Source organism: Anguilla rostrata, chromosome 2 (genome assembly GCF_018555375.3).
Source record: "Anguilla rostrata isolate EN2019 chromosome 2, ASM1855537v3, whole genome shotgun sequence".
Taxonomy (NCBI): domain Eukaryota; kingdom Metazoa; phylum Chordata; class Actinopteri; order Anguilliformes; family Anguillidae; genus Anguilla; species Anguilla rostrata.
The window spans coordinates 8,486,550-8,507,306 of record NC_057934.1 but is presented as its reverse complement, the minus strand read 5'-3'; the positions used below and the strand labels follow the sequence as shown (position 1 = coordinate 8,507,306).

The 20,757-nt window shown below is 43.9% G+C and overlaps 1 long non-coding RNA gene across 3 annotated transcripts; it reads left to right on the top strand.

Annotated features, from left to right (window-relative positions):
• The first annotated feature begins 808 nt into the window (after nucleotides 1-808).
• Nucleotides 809-20,463, top strand: LOC135244965 (uncharacterized). Of its 3 annotated transcripts, XR_010327108.1 has the most exons (4): nucleotides 809-936; nucleotides 1,675-1,787; nucleotides 18,637-18,786; nucleotides 18,951-20,463. It is a non-coding gene; the product is annotated as an uncharacterized LOC135244965 (long non-coding RNA). The 3 variants fall into 3 exon arrangements; XR_010327110.1 differs by lacking the exons at nucleotides 18,637-18,786; nucleotides 18,951-20,463 and adding an exon at nucleotides 7,988-8,677 and having other exon boundaries at nucleotides 818-936; XR_010327109.1 differs by lacking the exons at nucleotides 18,637-18,786; nucleotides 18,951-20,463 and adding an exon at nucleotides 5,921-7,710 and having other exon boundaries at nucleotides 818-936.
• The last annotated feature ends 294 nt before the right edge of the window (nucleotides 20,464-20,757 follow it).

Genomic DNA, 20,757 nt, shown 5'->3' with positions numbered 1-20,757 from the left:
GCTTCACAGGTACTTCACACTCCCAACTCAGGTCCCCATGAGCGAGCCAAGGCTGAGGGTGGCGAAGACAAACTCCCTGGAGGAAACGGGAAGAAACTTGGGGTGGATCCTGACTCGGGCCGCTCATCTCTTCCTCTTGACCAGGGGTGGGAAATTTCAGTCCTGGAGGGGGAGTATATACACAGGATTTTCTTTCCACCAGTTATCCTGGCTAAATGAGCTAATTGGCCGTATTCACCAACACTGGTTCAGTTGTAGATTAGATCACAGTAAAGCGCTTCATACAGGGACACAAGAACAGTCTTTGGCTGTCATCCATGCGCTTATCAAGAAGTGTTGCTAACATGTGAGATGGAATAAATATTAGGGCTAATGAAGTAATTAAGGCCAAAAGTTGGCATGAAGACTGGAAACAGATGCGGCCCTCGTTACCCACCTCTGCTGTAGACACACTGGGTAAGCCAGGTGACCTTCATTCCTGGTCCTGGCGGGCTGCAGGGTCTGCTGGTTTTTGTTGTTACTCTGCACTTAATTGACCAATTACAGCAGTTGATTACACCGCTAAGTCACTTCACCTGGTTTACCCAGGTGATTGAAACAAAATCCTGAACAGGACCTTTACTTTCTGGACCTGGATTTTCCACCTAAGGCAGCATGCAGTGTAGAGCTTGCAGACAGGGGGCCTACACCAGTGGTCTCCAACCCTGGTCCTGGAGAGCTACAGGGTCTGCTGGTTTTTGTTTTCACCTTAAAATCAGCACCCAACTGAGACCCAAGACGCCAGGTGAGTTGAGTTAACTGTGTAATCAACCGCTCTAATTGATTCATGAAGTGCAGAGTCACTGTGAAAACCGACAGAGCCTGTTGCTCTCCAGGACCAGGGTTGGAGACCACTGGTGTAGAGCTTGCAGATGGGGGGCCTACACATACTTCCAGGTAGGAGACAAATGGTAGTGGGGGAGTGGAGGTGTGGAGTGAACAGTAATGGGACGCACCCTGAATGTTTCAGGACCTGTCCCTCGTGCAAACGCAACGTGTGTTGGGTTGTAAAAGGAGGAACTTTTATTCCATGGTCTGGAGACGTGCATGTCCTGGAATCACCCTAATAAAAATGAATCTTTTTTTCCTTCCCTTTTCAGTAAAAAAAAAACAAAAAAACCCTCCAGTCATTTCCTTTTGTGATTTAATAAAATGGTACCGGTTTTATACCTTATGGGTGATCTGCATTGTGACTGCAGCGGTTCTCGGGGGTTAATTGGAACGCTGCCTTAAATAGCTTGATTTCCAAGGTTCATAATTAAGCCTTTTGACCGAGGTTAAATCAATCATGAACTCCCCCGTGCGTGTTTCCATGGTAGCCTTTGTTCTCCCGGTTTAACCTTAGCAGGGAGGCATGAAATGGGATCAATTGCATCATACGTCCTTCAACCAACGCATCTCTGCCTTTTCTTCCTTTTGAACCTCCTCTGCCTCTCTCTCTCTCTCTCTTCCCCTCTTGCTCAGTTTGTTAAAATCGTAATCACGTATTGACGAGACAAGACAGCAAAACATTGGCAACATAATTATTACGCAAATAAAAGCGGTCTGTCTCAAGCCAGCGCTGAAAAAAATGGCGATTGTTACTTTGCACAATAACGTGACCAAAGTGACTCCTGCTTCCTTCCTTGTTTTCAGTTCTGAAACCACAACTTCCTTCATCCTCCTAGTATCAGGACCTGTCAAGGAAGGCTGGGCCTCTCGTACGTATCTCCTTGTCCCCGGTCACACCTTCACGCACTGCATCTAAGGTCAGTCACCGCGTAGAGCCTTCTGCAAAACGCGCATGTTATTAAATACGACTTAAAATACTAGCGTTTCAGTTTTGCTCTGCCATTATACAGTTGCCACCGATCTGCCGTCATGGATGAACGAAGTACTCTTATTCCCGTGCATCTCGTTTGTATGCCCCCTCTGGTACAAGTTATTTTTACTCTAGGATTTTGAATGCTGTTTGGTTCCAACGAACCTTTATATTACTTGACGCATTTAGTTGGCGCTCTACAAAGTGCAAAAAAATCACACCATTTTCCCGAGGATCCAAAATTCATATGAGTCATCGTTGGCTTTTTTAGGGCCACGCTTCATGCTCTGAATGTTTCTTTGAGGGTTTATAGAAACCGTTTTCTATAAATAACGGCGAATAGGAGCCGTACTCCTGTGTAAAAAGAATATATTCTATTTCAGGAAACAGAAAGTAGTTTCAGTATCTTTTAGTATCTCGGTATCGTGTTATCCTTGCTTTGTGAAAGTGCAGATGGATGTTAGCAGTTTGTTGTGTGATAGGGGGCCGCACAATGGTCTGTCAGTGTTATCGTATCCGGGCAATGGGGCGGTTTCCATCAAAAACAGAGAGGAGAGTCGTTTCACTGAATGTTTTAACAACAGTCATTGCCCTCGCGTCTTTCCCAGAATAAAGACCCATTTTCAGTAAACGCTCTTTGTCCGACAGTGACTATGCGGCTACTTTTCGCTAACCCGATGTTTTATGGAATCAATTTACCTTATCACACCACGGAGGAGGAACACACTATATCTAACAGTGGGTGTGGGAGAAGGCAAAAGAAGCAAGTCGAACTCTACTATAAAAACAAGTTGTGGTGGTCCGAAAATCACAGGTTGGATTACATTAAGTTTTTTGAATTGTTTTTAAAATGTATTTAAAGCTATTGTTGAAAGTGTGGCCCTTTTGTCCTGTTGACACTGTTTAAAATTCCTGCAGATTACATGGCAATTTTAAAAGAAACATCTATTTTCACCAATATCATGAACAAAAACAAGTGTTTTGTGTGATTGTGTGTATAGTCATTAACATGTTTTGCTGAAAATTCTCTGGTATTTTGGGTTTGGTGAGCTGAAAATTGGTGGGGATGCAAACTTCCCCTTAAACTAATTATTGGTGTCATTGAAAATCAAAAATGGTTTTATAACTCACAAAATACTCAGTACTATCAGATATTGCCAGCTGTCCTCAATTAGGCCATTTAGTGAGTAGTGATTTTTATTTCCATTGCAAAACTGCGCACGTTTTATAAACATTATTTGTGGGTACATGTAGACCTCTTCCATCCATGAATATTCTCCGCATACTTTGAGAATATTCATGACCGCTGGGTATATCCAGTACATATTTTCTCAAAGTCTGTGTGATCGTAACCCACCCCGACGGTCTGTTTGAAAGTCCCCCCTCCTGGCTGGGGGTGACCCGCCCTGCAGCTCAGGGGGGTAACGGGGGGTGGAGGTCTCAGGTCGCGACCCCCCCAGCCCCCCACCTGACAGGACAGTCAGTCAAGCAACAGGAAAGGAATTAACTGCGGTGGTAGGAGAGAGACTGTAGGACGCGTCCATCTGCAGAGCGTACAAATGGATTGTGGGTAAATACCTGGAACTGTATACCGTGGTTCCGAGAGGGGTCGCGGGTCACGGTTCCCGCCATCTGGCCCGGGCGGCGCGAGCCGTAGGCCGCACGCCAGGACCCCGCGAGCGCAGATGGCCTGGAAGACAGCGGGAGGTCAGAGCGCCGAGAGGCACACAGAGGAACGTACCGCCCCCCCCCCCCCCCCCAAAACGCGCCGTCGAACCACCAGAAGAGCCGCCAGCTCGCCATGACGGGCGCCTTTCCTGCTATTTTTACATGCGTTGTGTGGAACGTTGTAAATATAATCCGATATACAATCCCTCTCTACATAAAGCATTCCTTCCTTTAATGATCTTTTTCTTATTTTTCTGTATTTAATTTGTTCAGGAACCTTTGACAGCAAAGGGTTTGGTATGACAGCAAAGTGTTTGTTTCTGGGTCATTTTCACCGTTAAAATGCTTTCAGTGTCCGCTTAAATTTCTAAATGCACATCACAACAAGCCAGTCTATTTAAACTGCTTCGACAGGACAACAGAACACGTGGTGCCGGTTTTCTATGGTTGTCAAAAACACGCTTTTGCACTGATTAATTGTGCTCGCCGTTTTTTTGGATATGCGCCCAATTACAGCGGATAGCCGAGCGTTTAGTGCCAAAAATATGCAGAGTCGCTCCCAGGCAGTCTGCACTGGAAACAAAATAAATGTTTTCAGTTAGCGGAGACGGCGAGAGTCCCACAAGCGCGCCGCGTTTCTCTGCCGAAACGGGAAGCTAACGAGCCCCTCTCTAGCCTGGAGACGCGCCTCCCACTCGGAGATAACACGCGTGCCAGCCGCACAACAGCTTGCCGTCCGCCCCGCAGGTAGCGCATCTCGCCCGCGCGGGGGAGGGGGGGGGGGGGGAAGCTGGGGTCCCGTCGTTGTCCTGACGACGCTCTTTAATGGGTAGCATAACGACTGCCGGTTCACCCCGGGCTCCATCAAAAAGCCGAACTCCACCTGGAGCCGGCCCTGCCCGTTCTGCTGACAGCTGGCCCTCGTTTGCCTCCCAGACCCCATGCCTTTTAAATGACAACTGCACTTACGAAGCCCTCCAAGGTGCGTTTAAAAAAAAAAAAAAAAAACCCTTTACTGAAGTTCTTTGAATTGCAGCACTTCTATCTATACTGAAACCAAGATTTTATTACTTCAAGGTTAGATACTTACATCAAGGTTATTATCAAGGAGAGTATAGGTTACATCAGGGGTTTGGCAATTTTGAAAGATAAGAAATCCGGGGTTAAAGTTATTTTTTTCAGCAACACCACGCATATAAAAAAAAGAAAGTTAAAAGGAGACAAAGCGCATCTTCAGTCTCAGATCTACACCCGTGACTCAGGGCTTGCGTTCCCTTGTGAACATGCAAGTGCAACCGTACTCAAAGTCCCATGCAGACGCAAAAATACACACAAACACACAAACAGAGCATGCAAAGGAAGGACACGCACACAAAGTACGCATACAAAGGGAAAGCACAGAAGTACAGAGGACACACACACACAATGCATATACAGTGCAGGTGGGAAGTACACACACAGAAAAGAAACGCGCAAATGCGCACACAAACTCATACAGACACACACGCGTATGCACAGAAATTACACTCATGACAAATACACAAAGCACACGCATACGCTCATGCAAAGGAAGGACACACACACACACAGGGCCCATACACTCACACACCCACACAGGGCACATACACACACGGGGCACATGCCCCCCAGAACACCATGCCATACCATGCCCCGCCAAATCCTGAGCTGCCTGGGTTAGATTTGGGCCATCCTATCCTATCTCTCACAAGCATCATTCTGTCCCCGGTTCAGCCACTGCTGGCTTGCTGCAAGGTCCTGTCAGATAGCGCAGGTATTCGCTGTGGGCGAAGAGCAGCCATACGGCGGTGGATTCCACGGGCCCTGTTGCTGATGAGATAACCGCTTTCCTCGGGGACAGGACCGTAATCTGAGTTTTGGCATCGTTTAGCGAGCACGTCCCACGCCTTTCTGTTCTAAGCAGACCCCTCGTTCAAAGCCGCCGGGCTAAAAAACATTAACGTTAACGGCTTATCACGCTCAACAAAAAAACAGATCAATATTCCTGCCCTCTACCTCTCTTTCTCCCTCTCTGTCTCTATCTCTCATTCTCTCTCACACACTCCCCCTTCTCTCTCCAACTTTTCCCCTCTCTCTCACTTGCCCTCTCTCCTACTCCCTCCCTCCCTCCATCTTTCACTCCCTCCCTTTCCCCCTCTCCTTCACTCTCTCTCTTTCTCACTCCACCCCTCTTTCTCTCTGCTCCCTTTCCCTCCCTCTCTCCCTTTCCCCCTCTCCCTCACTATCTCTCTCTTTTGCTCACTCCCTCTCTCTTTCTCTCACTCTCCCCCCTCTCTCTCCCGCTCTCTTTCGCTCTCACCCTCTCTCTCCCTCCCCCTCTCCCTCTCCATGTCTCCTCCCCCTCTTCCCTTCTCTCCCTCCCTCTTCACACAGATATTCAGGACGATGGTGGGAATCACACTCCCGTGGGAGTGGGCATCAGTGCTTAGCACAGATGACAACGGAAAATTAAAATGTGACAGTTGGACAGCAAACTGTTCCTAAGTACATGGTGTGGGAGAAATGCATTAATGCTGTTTTATCCTTGTCTACCCTAGTGTGCATGCAAATGAACTGATTTTTTTTTTTTGTGTTATTACTGAGGCACTGTTGCATAATTACAGCGTTCGCTTTATTTGATGCGTTTACTGTGTTGCTGTTAATGGCATCCTTTCAGGATGAGTGTGTGAGAGAGCAGAAATCAGTCGTGCTGGTGTGAGAAATCACAGCCTGTCGACATCTGTCGTGTGTGTGTGAGGGTGTGTGTGTGTGTGTGATTGTGCGTGCATGCAAGTCTGAAGTGAGTAGATGTGTGTGGGTGTGGGTGCAAGAGTATGGTGTTTGCGTACGTGTGTCTGTGTGCTTGTATGTATGCAAGTGTGTGCGCAAATGAATGAGAGATGGTGTGAGTGTGGTTTGTCTGCGCGTGAGTGCTATTTGTGTGTGTGCGCTAGTGAATGTTGTGTGTGCATTTGTGCTTGTGTGTGTGCGCATGAGTGAGAGAGTGTTGTGTCAGTTGTGTGTGTACGTGTGCTCATGCGCTTGTGTGTGTGTGTGTGTGTGTGTGTGGGAGTGTTGTTTGTGCGTGTGAGTGTGTGCATACTGGGTGGTAGGTAGTAGTAAGTACAAGGAGCTATGAGATGGAGAAGATCACTCATACTGTGCTGAAAGCAAATGAGTATTCTGTGTAGCAGTCAGTCAAGCAACAGGACAGGAGCGAAGAGCTGAATTACAGAGCCGGAAAAATAGATGTGCAAAATTGCCCATTTGTCAGACGGGCAACACACAACCGGAAATTTCGAAAACATTTTCTCAGAGAAGTACGGGCAGTGGCTTCCCACTGAATAATGTATGACCGTCTGCTTTGTTTGTGAAGCGTCATTGTCCTGACTCATGAACCCAACGGTTCTACAGCGTCTCGGAGGATGAGAATAATCATCGGCTTTATGTACGAGAACTCCACAATGCCTGTTCGGTTAGATTTGAGGACAGGGCTCCCATTTATTTGAAAAAGGAATAACTGCGGTGGTAGGAGAGAGATTGTAGGATGTGTTCATCTGCAGAGCGTACAAATGGATTGTGGGTAAATACCTGGAACTATATACCTGGTTCTGAGAGCAGCCAATCACGTGTCTGCTTTTCATGGCACATGACGTCGCATATTAATTCATCACAAATATCATGTGCAAAGCTGTTTTACACTGTAAAATGCCCAGTGTTAATTCTACTCTTAACAGATAAGATTTGGGCCCCCTCTGGAATGTGGGACCAAATGTTATCTGTTGAGAGTCGAATTAACACTGGACATTTTACTGTGTACTGCTTTGTTTTCACCAAGTCACCAAGTTCATGTTTAGTGTTTAACTCCGGTAATGTAAATTCAACTTTGATAGACTAACATAGCATGTGTTTTTGCTATCCTCATGAAAACCAGAAAATATACTGTATTTGTTCATTTTGAAAAAAAGAAATCCAGTATTTAAAAAAACCTGATGTAAGAGCAAAGGTTAACTTGCTTTATAAATGTTCTCATATGTGGAGTAAATATTTAATATGAGGCTCTGTAGCAGGGCCAGCTAATGCCTGAAGCCTGTTTCAGCATTAACCTTCCTGAGGCATCATGGGAAGTCTGATTCTCAAGTTTCTATGTTAGTTATTACTTCATTTGTTTTTATTTATTTATTAAGACCTTAGATTTGTAAAAATATATATTATTGTGTACGTTACTTTTTTATTTACAATGTGCACACACATGCAGGCAGGCACACACGCGTAGGTTATACATATGTGTGCGCGTGTATGTCAGTGTTTGTATGCTGTATATAATAGATTTGTGTGTGTGTGTGAGAGAGAGAGAGGGAGAGATTTGGATTGTGTCAAAAGGCAGCACCTTCTGCTCATGACTGTTAAAAACATTTTTGTTTTCTTGTTGTTTTCCATAAACTCACTCTGTTGGAGTAGAGCCTCCGGAGGGTTGTTATCAAGCGGCAGACGCGAACGCCTGCGTCTTCGTTTGTCTTAACACCGCGGTGATCTGAGATGGGCGGGGAGGGAGCGGGGATAAAAGAAACAATTTCATCGTACATTTTGCGGACAAAACATGCCTCCCATCTGCTCGGCCACTGGGGCTCAAGTCCTAACAGGTTTCAGTTGGCAAAGCGCTAAGCAGAGAGCCGTCAGGCGGTGCAATTTGCCGAGCCGTCGCCGAAGTTTACTGAGATTTTAATTGATTCCGACGTAATTGCATAGAAAGGATCAGCACTGCCCCAGGGCTGGACCGTAATGACTTGCCGCGCAGCATTGTGCCAAAACTCTACCCCCTGTCTCCGCATCTTGTTAAAAGCCATATTCCATGACCACCGGGGAGACGGGAAAACCGATAAACAATTCTGTATTTACGGATGGTCCTGTAGTCCCTGTCACCACTCTTTTATATTGTGAGATGTGGTATAATGGGTTAGGGAACTTTGTTTCTGCCTCAGAGGTTGCAGGTTTGATTCCCAGATGGCACAGTGCTGTCTTACCCTGCGGCTAGCTACTAAACCTGCATGATAAATACCCAGCTGTATAAATTGATTGCATGTAAAAGTGTACTCTCTGTAATTTGCTTTAGATGACAGTCTGCTGAACCCCTAAGTGATAAATGCATTTTTTTAAATCAGTGTCTGCTCACTTTGTACCTCTATTTAAATTATTATAATAATCAATTTCGTGTAGTTGGCTTTATATATTTGATATTCAGTGGTTCGTGGGACATGGGGTAATTTTGCACACTTATGAGAAAACTGTGGGGGATTTAAGGAAATAAATACATAATGATATTATTCATGTGTGTGGGTCTGGAATATCTATATGGTTCACGCTGGCCCCCACATGAAAGAAGCAAGAAGTAATAATTCCTCAAAACAGGCTCTCTTTCTGTTAGAAGGCAGAGGCATATACTGTTTAACTGTAGCTGTAGAATATGGGCTGTGGTCATTGCATTTACCTTGCAGGAATGATCATTAGCTGGTCTTGCAGCTTTAAAAATCAATCTGAGGGTTTTCTGTACAATAGAACCATGCGCGCAAATGCTGCCGTGTGCTGAAATGCTCTTTGGGCTAAACCGCAATCTCGTGGCCCCGGACGCGATTATGTCACGCTGGGGTGCCGGATTGGTTCCTCGTGACCGTGCGAGAGATAAAGTGCGCTCCGCACTGTCATTTCCTGCCTCCGTTCTCAGCGCTTCGCTCTTCTTCCTTTTATTGTTGGTGTCAGTTTGCGTCGGAAGAGCCCCGCCCACATAATGAACGGAAGCGGCGCTGTTAAATTAGACCTATTCGCCACTTCCGAAAGCTCGGGTACGGCCTGGATGCACCAGGCGAGTCAACACGCTTTTATTTAGAAGCCGAAAACGGATGATTATTCACCCGTTGCTCTTGAACTATCAATATAGGAGAAAGCCCAGACGCAAAGCAAAGCCCCCCAGAGAAAGGTCTAAATATGCACCAAGAAGCTTGAAACAGTGCATGTCATAAATATTGATGTATTTAAAAGAGGAGTTCAGAGCTGGATCGTCTATGAACAGCAGCAAACGCACGGTGATTACACCTCCGGAGATTAATTACATAAAACATTTTTTTTTTGTGGGTTTTTAAAAATGTTTGTGTGTGTGTGTGTGGAAAATGGCTGATGGGGAGATTGCACCGAGGGGACTGGCCTATACAGCAGTGAGATGTATTCGATCAGCATTTAGGGTTTAGTAAATATAATTTTTGCATTTTTTCATTACTAATTCAGTTTTGCCAGTTGGTTTCAGTGATTACCGTACTCACCAATCTGTGTTTGGAAGAAAAGTTTTTTTTTTTTTTTTTTTTTCTCTTTTAATTGTTTTGCATAATTGTAAGGACACATTATGACTGAATCCCAACCATTGTGTTTCCTCCCGATTCTACTTTTGGTTTAATTTGTGTAATAAATATTTAGAATCTATTTATCGGTAATTGGACTAATAGATTTTTGAACTGAACTGAATTGATTCTTCATAACTGTTAAAGACTAATAAATCATGCTATGCTGTTATTACACTGTGAGGGTGTGCATTAATTTTTCTGAACGCAGCAGTAAATGTTATGTCTCCAAAACACTGGCCTGTTACGTTAATTGGTTGGGAACTAAAGACAAAGGGCTGACGTGATATTTTCTCGTATGATCATTCCAGTAATCAGATGTTTGCAGTAAAATCTAGCATGATCAAGTTAAGCTTGCACAGCTGGCCATGAAGTCCAGTCCTTCATTGTTCTAATTAACCACTGATTTGCATTGCAGTACATTTATTTAGCAAATTCTCCTATCCAGAGCAACTCACAACTCACAACGCAGGTGTGTATCCTCCAAAATTACAAAGTAACACAGTTATTGTGCCAGTTTTGGCTAACAGTGTTAGGTTTTTCATTTCATTGCTTGACCTGAGCACACTCGATGATGTGAGGTCTTTTGAGCCAAAATGTCCTCCGCGTGCTTGAAAAACTTGAGGTTCAATACAGGCTTTCCTCCATGTTTGTATGTAAGTTACCTGGAAAATAAGCACGTGGCAGTTAGACTTCAGAGCCTGGATGGAGAGAGCACTGCAACGCTTACTAAGAGAGGCTAAAAATTTGTATTGATGCTAAGTGGTTAGAGAGAATGTTTATTGGGGGAGAATGTTGCATGTAAAAAAATGTAGATGATAAACTGGTTAGAGAACACATTTATGAAGAGAAACGCTGTAAAAATGAGAACAGATGATGATGGAAATTTTACAATGAACATTATTTTAATTCTGCTTACTTCTCTCCAGGTGTTATATTCCAATTAAATAAAATTACCCGAAGGGCAATTCTTTGAAACAAAATGGGAATAGCCTCCAATATCCATCTGTGAGCAATATATCCAATTTTATTAACTTACTGTTTTATGGAGAACTTACAAAGGATTCAGACAGCTTTTTAAAGATTATTTAAAAATATTGCACAGTTTACTATGTGCTTATTTCCATTGTTACTCTTTTCTTTTTCCTTCAAAGAAGCCATTGAATGAAAATGACTTCAGGAATGACTGCTTTGTGACTGAGTTTGTGAGAGAATTTTTTTTAACTTTAATTAGTATTAACAATCAGATACAACAAATGTCGAAACAGTGTAGCGTAAAATCTGAAATTAGTTCACGCTGGAACAATTAAAAACAAGAAAACATAATTATAACGGTCTCATTACTATGAATAAAAAGGAAATAAGTTAATAAATATGAATAAAAATATGACATTTAGTGAAGGTTTTCAGGTAGTGCTATATAAAGTCACCCGATTTGGTGGATGATTTAGTAAGCTGATGTCATCATTAAGATCAAAACCTCTGCTCTCATTTGATGTGGCTCTCCTGTGGGGCCTGTCACGTGGATAATAAGTATTGTCAGGAACCAGTTTAAATGGAAAACCAGTTTCCTTTGAGGGGAAAAAAAATCTTTGAAAAATCCATATTTAGATAAGAGAAGTCATCCCCCATATCACAGAGCACGATTTGATTAATGGAAGAAAAGCCTTATCAGTCACCTGCATTGTTTTAAGATATGTTCTGGTCCTTGGGTCTCAGCTGAGGGGTACTGAAGGAGGTGGGGAAGGAGAGAGGTGGGAAAAGTGAGAGAGAAACGGAAAGAAAGGGAGAGAGGAAAAAAGAGAAATAGAGAAAGAAAGGGAGGGGGGAAAGGGTATGAAAGAGAGAGGGGAAGAGATCTTAAACAGACGTCTCACATGGACTTGTTTGATATGCGATATTATAGCAGAATATATTCCCTCTCATCTCCCCCCCCCCCCCCCCCGGTTGCAGCTGTGCACTCCTAGGATTTAATCCCATGGTCTGCTGCGTTTTTCCATCTCCCCTCCGATCCCCCAGGGGGCATCGGCTTGATCTACATTCACCGCATCATCGTGTCGGAACGGGCCGCGATCGAGCGCGCCGCACCGGCCCCCGGCCCCCGGCCGCCAAAGCTCCCCGGAGGCGATTAACCCTTTCAAGGGCAAGAGAGAACAAATGTGTGCTTGGAAGGTTCTTAACTGAGCGTTCTAATGCTGATGTAACAATCGCTGCTGGTGACTGAAAGCGATGGAGTTCTAGAACACTGATGTAGAACCAAAAAAAAAACTCTAGTCTTCAAAGGGTTAAGGGCTTCAGAGTCCCAGAAACACAAGAGCTTTACTGCCTTACACGGAAATATATGAGCCATTTTTATTTTATTTTATTTTTTTATTAGTGTAGTATATCATGGTGTAGTTATGCCGCACTGCCATTTGAATAATGTTAACTGGGAGCTGGGCTTTGGGCTCAGGCTCTGTGTCTGGACATGGCTCTACCATTGTACCTTCGAGCAAAGGCACTCAACCTGAATTTCACTAAAATATTCAGCTGTATACTTTGAGCGTCTGCTATGCACACACGTGCGCACACATGCATGCACACACACACATGCAGTACATACCTATATACACACACACACACACACACACACACCTGTGCAGAGGGAGAGCCCAAGCGAAATAAATCCAAGCTCGAAATGGAGATGAAGAACCTTCCGGCACTGATCTCTGAAGAACCTTCCGGAACTGATCTCTGAGCTCGCCACAGCCATCTCTGCCTTCTCTCATGTCATCTGGCATTTAGCCGAGATGAAACGAACCGGCAGTTCTGAGCCTTAAACAGCTGTTAGAAGTGAGATGTGCCATGACTGATCCATGCCAGCTTTTTACTTTCCTGTTATCTTCACACCACTCTATGGCAAAAAGACACGGTACATTTATTCATCATGAATGAAGTAAAATAATAATTAATAATAACAATAATATTACTACTACTACTACTACTACTAATACCACTAATACTACCAATACTAATACTAATAATAAAATACTGCAAATAAAAGTGTTTCCAGACTTCTAGACCCTGAGGACTGGATTTGACTGCTTCAAACAAGGTTTAAGGTTGTCTGATGCCCAGCGCTTGAGTGTTTGATGTAAACCGAAGTGCAGTCTGGCTAGTTTTCGGTTTGTAAGAGTACTCCGTGGTGCTGCGTAATCTTACCAGCATGTAGAAAGAAACTAGTGGACTGAAGTAGAGAATGGTGTTTGGCGGAAATGGAGCTCCATGATTTTATGGTTTTGGGTCATCAGATGGTAATGGCGAATGGCAGTAACGGATACAGGGATACGCGCTCAATGGGAAATTAAACAACTGCGAATCCCGCAGTGCTGCTGGATGCCTCATCCTGTTAAGGCTCAGTTATAAGTCTGTGGATGGGCCCCATGGTCTGGCATCCGTTAAGGCACTGTTCCATGCAGTGTGTGGATGGGCCCCATGGTCTGGTATCCGTTAAGGCACTGTTCCAGTGTGTGGATGGGCCCCACAGTCTGGTATCTGTTAAGGCCCTGTTCCAGTGTGTGGATGGGCCCCACAGTCTGGCTTCTGTTAAGGCACAGTTTAAATGTGTGAATGGGCCCCACAGTCAGGTATCTGTTAAGGCACTGTGTGAATTGGCCCAGCAGTCTGGACTGTGCCAGGGAAGAATGCTGCCGCCAGCCCTGTGGGTTGGTGCCTAATGGCCCTGGTGTCACCCAGAGAGGGAGGATTACAGTTGGCAGGGATGACCGCGTCTCATCGCTCGCTGGCGACCCCTGCTGGTCGATCGCAACAGTCCAGTCTGCTTGCTCGAGCTGCACACGAGGTGTCTGCCTCCGCCTCCCGTCTGTGTGAGCGCTGTTCGGAGGGGGGGTTGGGAGGTAAATCAACAAACTGTGGGAGAAAAACTCCCGCATTCATTCATCACTATGATGTCTGATAGATTGCATTGTGTAAATTTCAATTTTATATGCGTTTTTAATCAATATCAGTATGTGGGAGCCAGTGTGAAATGCAACGTTGTAAAACTCTTGTCTGCTGTGTTGGATGTGTGTGTATTGCATGTCATATCCAAGATCGCAAGTGAGTGTTCCGACTGCGATTAATAAAGTATGACCTAACCTAATATAACCTAATGGTGTTTGTATTCTCGGTCATACCTGCATATTCTCTGGAGATTTTTGTGGGGTTTTTTTGCTGCTGGTGGCAAGTTTCAATATGAAACCACCATATTTCCAATCCACAAGCAATCTGTGGATTAATGAGCAAACAGATTCAACTTCGATTACAGGTGAATTGCATTTCGATTGAATTTTCAAACCTCTGAAACAAAGTGAACCTTTGTAAAGCTGAAAAAAAGAGGTTCTTTTGAAAAGAGACGAGAATCAACTTGTAAGTATACTGTGTGAAGGTGCCGCAAAATTACTCTCAGGACGGAATCAAAGGATCTCGGCTTTCTCGTGATTGGTTGAAACCTAGTTCAAAGCGCTACCGTTCGACCGAGGAAGCGCACGGCCCTCTTAATGCAATGCCTACTGATGCGAAAACAGTGCCTTAACAAGGCTGATTTGTGTGGGTTTTTTAAATGGTCTTTTAATTCAGTCCAGTGGTGTATGTGCATTAATAATAGCTGGCAAGCTTGAATGGGGAAAGTAGCTCTGGTAGCATGAGTACTGTCTTTGTTTTGGTGCCAATGATTAGTCTCTCTGTCCCTTGAAAGCTGTGTGTTTTGCACAATGTAAAAAATTGGCTCTGTATTATTCTGATAGTCCATACCGAATGCATTTTTCATATTTAGCATTTTATATTTTAACACGTACTATGTGAGTTTTGTGAGGATATTTTTCTTTTCTTTTTTTCCCCAGAAAGAATATGGAAACTGAGGCAGAGGAATTTTTTTTAAATTTTTTTTTATCTCACCCTTGGCTGCCGTCATTTAATTGTAATTTCGGCTAATTAATTGATCCTCCTTAATAGGCCTCCAGGCTGGAGTCGGGGACGACGGCTGGATTGTGCCTTTATTATAAATGATGTGTTGGAGTGCACTGCAGTGCTTGTGGTCCTGCTTTACGTTGCGTGGTCATAACAGCGAGTAATTACACTGCGTCTGTATTGGACGGTGTGGTGTAACTACTGTCTTATGTCATAATTACTGGTAAACAAACCCGTTGCTTGCAGGCTTTTAATTTTCCCGCTGCAGTGAAACAATAAAGACTGCAGTCACGGTAGTCTTGACCCCAAGAATTAAGTGTTTGGCATTCAAATTGAGACGCAGAATTTGCACTTGAAAGCATTTTTTTTGACAGTGTGTATGTACGCTGTTGTTACTCTATACCTACTTCTGTAGTCACTATGTACTTGCACAGGGTTTAGAATTTAGGATTTGGGTTTAGCATATAGGGTTAGGGTTTAGCATTTATGATTACAGTTTAGCCCTTAATGTTAGGGTTAGTGTTAAAGGGTTGGGTTTAGCTTTTAGGGTTTAGGGTTTAGGGTTTGACCTTTGGGGCAGGGCAAGGATTGAATTGACAGACTGATGTACAACAGAATACCCTTCAGTTATGCATATTGACACGTTCCATATAGTTGACAGACATGGTCATAATTATATTGAGCTGTACAGTCCGCGCTCTATGTATTGATCTGGACTGGGTGCTGCGCTCTGGACATTAATCGACCAATTAAAAGCTTATGGCATGAGGCTATGAATGCTAACAGGAAACCCAAGCAGGCCTTGAGGTCCTGAATGCTGTTCTACAAAGATAAACGTCCAGTGTAAAAAACCAGCCGTGGCAGTGTATCTTTTTACTCTGTCCCTATAGGGACAAAAGGCACTATATTAAAGACTGTTGGGAGTTAATTTAACACCAGGAGTTTTTCAGTGTTGCAAACTGATTTTGAGACTGAATCACATGTACTCTCACTGGTAAAGTAACCTCCGTGCCCTAGCCCCCCCCCCCCCCCCCCCCCCCCAAACTCCCCCACCCCCCACCATCCGAAAAAAAAAAAATCCTGTTCAAGAGGCTCATGAATTTTGGGTGCAGGAATGACTTGAGATTCCAAAAAAGCATTATGGGTTGTTACAGAGGAACATAAACTACAAGGTTGCAGATCTTTAAAAAAAAAGTGGATGGATGCTGGCAGCTCACAGTTTGCTGCGCTAGCTGACTATAACTCCCACAAGACGTTCGCCTTTCAGTGTTGCAAATGAAATATTTTGCAACCCCAGCTGAAGGTGTGGGGGCAAAGCATAAATTTAACATGGAAAAAAAGGAAGAAAAAAAACTTGAGGGTACATCTAAAATTAATAGGGTTACAGAGGCCATGCTAACCGGACCCGATCCACAGGACCTTGTGCTTGGCGATGAGCAAGGGCATTCGCATCACGTTGTGGAAATATTGGTTGAAATTGCTGACGGTTACACTGTTTTTTTTTTTGTTTTGGTACCAATTTCTGCCCTCCTTTTTGTGTTTTATCCCAATTTGGAATGCCTAATTTTACCCATTGGCCAGTACCATCCCTACAACCCCATCTTTTGAAACCCTTTCCACGGCCTACCACTCCTCTCTCTCTCAAGTCCCCCAGCTCAGCTGCACAGTCATGGCATCAGAGGGCTGCACTGCGTGCGCAGGTGTAGCAGGTGAACTGCAGGTGCCTGCTAGACCACAGTCGTAGTTCTACCACGGTGTAGCTGGTACAGCACAGGCAACCGAAACCCTCCTTTTTCCCTGGTTGACCTTATTGGCAGTTCTGCACCATCATGTAGGAAGGAAACTGGAAGGTATTGGAACATTCAGTGTAATGATCAGGGTACTGTAACCTAAAAGTCGTAGGTTCAATTCCCAAGTGGAGCATAGTAGTTGTACCCCTGAGCAAAGTACTTAATCTGAATTGCTGCAGCATGTGTCCAGTATGTATAAAAATTGGGACTATGTAAAGATGTTAAAAGCTTTGTAATTCATCCATAACAACAAGACAACAAGATGGCCCAAGATGGCATTTAGGAAAACGCTCTTATCCAGAGCCTCTTGCATAAGTGCATACGAAAATATTTAAAGCAACAAAGTGCTGATCCCAAACCATTAGGGTCACTCACAAACGACAGGACCCATTAATTCATGACTTACTTAGTCACTAAATGCATGAACTTAAAACGCGGGTCCAAGAGGGAGACTGAGATTACAGTGCTTGAGGTAGCGCTGTAGTTGTGGCTCGTTAAAACGAATGAAAAACGTTCAGCATTAGCCAAGCCCGGGTGCAATTTCAGCAGGTGAGGTTTCTCAGTCTGTGGAGGAAGATAAACCTCTAAAGGTGACTCTGCTGTCCTCAACAGTCAGCATTTCTGTTCGGCCTGCTTTTTGCCCACTGGTATGTTTTCAGTTCCCTGGGTTGCTCGGTAAAAACTGTTCGTATTTCACAGTCTGTAGTTTTTTGCGAGTGGTCATACGTTGGGTCAAGCGTCCAACATGTAGTGTCGTCATACAACATGTCGTACTACAATGCTTGAGATTCGACCTTTCCCCTAGGAAGTCAACCTTGCTCTACTGCTGCTGTAAAGTCCTACAGTATGTATAGTGTTAAAATCTGGATAGCTTCAAAGGCATTCTGTACTTCTGGTTTGGTCATGGTTGCTATAGAAACTGATCCATTCAACCTTTAAAATTAGTATTTTTTTTCTTTCTTTCCCTCACTTTCACATGCCTGCTGGAAAAATATATCTACAAAATGAAAAGTTAATTTCCATGTGACACCATCAATACGTTTGTGAGTTGAGTTTCTCACTCGCGTATTAGTTTCCAAAACCCGTCTGTCACTGATTGCAAATATTCAGTCTAATAACTGTTGAATTGATACGGATCTGTCGGTAAAACAAGAACATGATACCTATTCAGTCTTAACACTCTTCAGAATTCTGCAGGTGTGAATTATGTTTAAATGTCATGCAGCAAAGATTACTCGCAATTTGAACTTCGTATACAGTGACATGTTAACAATAACCGGACGTGCAAAAAATTGGAAGAAAAATGTCACCGTAATCAAAGCCGAGTAATAGCCATAATGGCACGCCCGCCTAAACCACAAATTATCAGGTGGAAATGAAACGAAAATAATGAAACATTACTTGTGGGCATAAAAAGTGCCAAAAAAAATCCCTTGAACAATGCCAAGCTGCAGCTCCCTGCCAGGTCTTAGGAATTCAGATCGGAAGTGTGGAAATTGCTTATGAATGCAGTGGCTATGATTGTTTCTATAGAAACTAGGTCGACGTGGTAGCCATTTGTAATGAGTATATTTTTGAGGACGTAGTTGTGGAAGCCGTGCATGTGTGTTTACTCTCTGACGAGTGAGAAGTTTTTCCTTTTCTATTGAAGTTCACACAAACCCATCAGACACCAAAGGAATCCACCATAAATAAAAGTTTAAAATTCTACTAAGCGTGTCCTCATATTCCTGCACTCTGCGATAGCTCAAGAAGCAATTATTGTTCAAATCCTCCGCATTTACAACAATACACAAACGGGAACATCAGCATAAATCTGTTTTATTTAATTAAATCAAATGGCACCACATTGCACCCCATGGAAAAGTAATTTATTATATTCCACTCAAATTTAAAAGAATATTTAAATATTGCATCTTTACATATAATGAATAATTTCCTATTTTCTTTTCTTTCCGGGTCTTGCATACAAAACCCTCTTCAGACATCATCTGAAAAATTATTATAAGGGAGTTGCCAATGGGAGAAGAAATGATGCTGCACACAACTCAAATGCGGCGGATGAAAATGATGCCACTTATCAATTTTCTCTTCATACACGTCCCTGTTTTTTTCGGGGATAGTCAACATCATGGTGAGTGATTACCCCTACAGAGCAACAAAACGAGGAAATATATGCACCGACAGGAAATTTGCAACCGCTACAAAAAAAAAAAAAAAAACGGTGCATGCTGGGGGAAGGAAATGTCAGAAGATGGAGAGACAGTTTATAACTATCAATTACCTTCAATTTTATAGGCACTGGCTGAACAAAAAAAAAAAACTAACTCGATGTGGTGGCACTCTGAAAGCTCCACAGAGCATGCAGGGCTGAAACAGACTGGAGGGTGAGAGAGTCCACTTTCTGGTGTTTTCCTGATATTTTTTCAGTATTTGTGTGTTTTTGTGTGTGTATGTGTATATATATGTGTGTGCGTGTGTGTGTGTGTGTGTGTGTGTGTGTGCATGCATGCCTGCATGTGTGCGAATGCATGCGATGATGGTTTTTTTAGATACTTCCAGAAGTTTCTGACAACCTGCTGGCTTTAAAATGGCTGAAATACGGGCAGTGGGAAGTTTGTCCTCTAAAGCAATAAAATGCACTTCGAGTAACTCCAAAGCAGCTTGTACCGCAACATTATGTTTCCAGAGACTGCTAATATATGAATTACTTAGTTTTATGGGGTTTATTCGCATTTATAAACATAAATATCGGTTTTTATATGGTGCCAGTATTTCTTTCCTTGGTGCGCGGTGGTCTCAGGTTGCTTGCGCCATAAGAAATCATTCCAATGGGAAAAGAGGATTAAATGTGATTTTTTTTTTTCTTTCTTTCTGTTAAGAATAATCTGGTAATATAGTCTTGTACAACCTCTGGTGGCATAATATGCTGCTTTGGAGTTACTTGGAGTTTATTTTAATGCTTTGGACCGTGAAGCCCTGAATATTCCACAAACCTCCAGTGCCCCCAATACCAACCACTGTAAAGCCAGAAAAGATCCTCAGACACTTCTGTAAACATCTCAAATATCCTTCATCACACACAAAAGCCGTCTGAGCCAATCCAAAACATACACCGAAAACTGAAATAGTACCAAAAAAAGCCCCTGACAGTGAACTATGGCTTTAACTCCACAAAGCTAAATGTTAAGCGTTGAATCAACTCTTACGGAGTACACACAGTCCCTGTTGGGCTCATATGTACTCTGTTAAGAGTTGATTTAACACTGGGGAATTTTTCCCTGTGTAAGAATGCTGCGTTCCTGGGCTGTAAGCTAGCAGCGCCGAAACGGACGGCGCTCGTGTTCCACACACGGAGTGAGAAGCTGTCAGGACTGAAAGCCTGGCAATCAGCATCCGCTCAGAACCGGAGCTGGAAAGGGTCAGGGAGACCTCCCCTCGCCCACGCGTCGGGCTGTCAGGGCTGGAGCTGCGCTCGGCCGTGCAGCAGAGCTATTTTGTCAGAGGCGGTTAGCAGTCAGCGAGCGGCGTATACCAGGCGAAGGCAAAGGATTTCACATATGAGGAAAGCCGAAGGATCGTCCACTGTGCTGTAGCGTTCAGCGGCAAGGGAGGGGGGGAAAAAAATCAGCATGTAGAAAAATCTCTCTGATCTCTCAATGCCCCGGTGCAGTGATGGGGACACTGTGCCGTAGGAGAGGCCATCTTTTGGATGAGACTTTAAACGGAAGGTCCTGACTCACTGTGGTCATTAAAGACCCCATGACACTCATCGCAAAGAGGAGGAGGGTTCCGTAGTGTCCTGGCTAAATTCCCAGTTCTCTCCCTCTCACCTCGGCTGACGTGTGATGAGCGTTCTGGCACAAAATGGCTGCCATACATCACCCAGGTTGGTGCTACACATTGATGGTGGGTGAGGCGAGTTTCCCGCTCATCACTGTAAAGTGCTTTGCGTGCAAGAATACCACTATATGAACGCAATTAATTATTTTTATGATATTATTATGATGAAGGAGAGGAAGGGATGGTGGCGCAGCATGCTGTTCAGAAGCCTGGGCTTGCAACTCTAACTGATATTTTGCTGCTTGTGTGGCTGTGCTGCCCT